At 45.0% G+C, this 1,831-nt stretch overlaps 1 protein-coding gene and 2 long non-coding RNA genes across 9 annotated transcripts in view; 2 read left to right on the top strand and 1 right to left on the bottom strand.

Annotated features, from left to right (window-relative positions):
* On the bottom strand, nucleotides 1-383 carry LOC118418563. Its single transcript, XR_004831470.1, has 2 exons — nucleotides 316-383; nucleotides 1-137 (listed from the first exon to the last, which is right to left on the bottom strand). It is a non-coding gene; the product is annotated as an uncharacterized LOC118418563 (long non-coding RNA).
* Nucleotides 1-1,831, top strand: part of LOC118418452 (kinesin-like protein KIF28P) — a 57,219-nt gene that overhangs the window by 33,270 nt on the left and 22,118 nt on the right. The window lies entirely within an intron of this gene.
* On the top strand, nucleotides 521-1,718 carry LOC118418558. Its single transcript, XR_004831465.1, has 4 exons — nucleotides 521-674; nucleotides 787-968; nucleotides 1,259-1,418; nucleotides 1,561-1,718. It is a non-coding gene; the product is annotated as an uncharacterized LOC118418558 (long non-coding RNA).

Raw genomic sequence — 1,831 nt, 5'->3', positions numbered from 1 at the left:
ATCGTGGCTATGACAAGTTAGTCCCAGTCCATATCTGCAAGATGTTACCATTTTAACCCCATAAGACACATAAGCACTTCACTTAAACATTGTGGCTGCAGTTGATCCGGGGTTGATGACACCAGTAAGGTCCTGGACTGAGCAAGAAAGTGAATAATTTAGAGGCGTAATAACATCTAAGGAATAAGGCACAAGGATGCAATTTGCATTCTCTGACGGTCACAAAAGAATTGAATGTTAACGTTACGGATTATTTAATTATCGGACTAATGATAACCGTAGAAGACGTATAAACACAATAAGGCACTTACTTACCTGTTGTCTCAAGCGGTCGCGATGTTGTTCTGTGCTGGGACGCTGCGAGGTGAGTCCTTCACCTCAGACGAATGACGGGGTTTCCGGCAGATTAAGACAGGGGCAGGTGCACGATTCGCCTAGTCTACAAAATTGATTAATTTCTTGACCAATCACAGACCAGTAATCTTTTTCACCTGTGTTGGGCACGCGTCTGTTAGCTTGTCTAGACCACGGCATTGTCATTCGATTCTTGAGTCATGCGAGACCGTAACCGCTTCGTCTCGCACCACCGTACGCAGAACTATCTACAAACGGCATGGGACACAAGGAGATATCGTTTTATACGTTGAGGCAGACGACAAGTTCTGCTTATCTATGTAGGTGGACTTTATCAATTATTGCTGTTTATCAGAGGTGCCCAGTTCTAATTGTGTGTCACATTTCCACTTACCGTTGGGCAGCCGTTGAATATTTTTTCGTTTGTTGCAGCGGTACGAGACAGCTGACGCGAGCCCGTCTCTTCTAATCGCACCGTATGGATAAAATATCTACCGGTACTTCACGACACGTTCCGGGAGACATCGGGAGAATCTCCGGGTTCATCTTTGAGGAGATCTGCGGTGCTCAAAACAGCAGACAGACGACTAGGCCTTTCCCAGGCATTAGACAAGGTATAGAAGCTATGCATGTGTGTCGGTGGTATACAGGCTTTTCATTTAACGTAATCTGCGCCATGTTGGATTACAGCGTACGTCTGTTAACCACATGAAGATGCTAGTGATTAATTCAATTACCCGTCAACATGGTCGTCGGAGGATTCAAATTATAATCAGTATGACGGCATTGAAAAGCATGTATTCATGAGGAAAAATACTAGTTATATGTCGTCATCATCAGATATTTGTAGGACAGCGGTCTTTGTCAAAAGAACACATTCATTAATTTTACTGTTTCAATTTAGGAACTCTGACAGCAGAAGTCGTGACTGCAGAATCAGTGAACAGTTCTGAAACACGGTTGGACCTGTGCTGGGGGAAGGAGTACTGCGTGTGACAGGAGGGTGACACGACAGGCAGCAAAGCCTAAGTTACCTAGGAATCCTGCAAGGTATCCCCCACAAGGTAGATATTGACATTAGTAGTATTATTAGAGGATCTAATTGTGCATCGCATTCAACCAATGGACAGTCATTGAGCCTTTCCTGGTTGTTGCAGCCGTGTTGAATCAGCTGATGAATGTCTGTTTCTTTTACCGAAATCACAGCAAAATTCATGTCTGGACGCACTAAGAGAGGAGCTGGGTAAGGGAGGTGCCAGGCAGCAGCGCCACTGAAGGTGTTTATCGACATCAGTCCATCACCAAGCCAAGGAGGCACCAAGCCCAACACGTAGGGTGTTTTTCTGAATTCAGAGTAAAGCGGTTTTGGAACCCCTCATACAGACCCTCATTACAATTGCAATATTCTATCACTTAACGCTGCATGACTTCGGTTACCATTTCCACAACTGGTGGGGCATAAAGGCGTCCCTGTGAC

This window comes from Branchiostoma floridae, chromosome 6, assembly GCF_000003815.2.
Source record: "Branchiostoma floridae strain S238N-H82 chromosome 6, Bfl_VNyyK, whole genome shotgun sequence".
Classification (NCBI taxonomy): Eukaryota; Metazoa; Chordata; class Leptocardii; order Amphioxiformes; family Branchiostomatidae; genus Branchiostoma; species Branchiostoma floridae.
The sequence above is the reverse complement of the archived record's forward strand: the minus strand, read 5'-3'. Positions and strand labels throughout refer to the sequence as shown.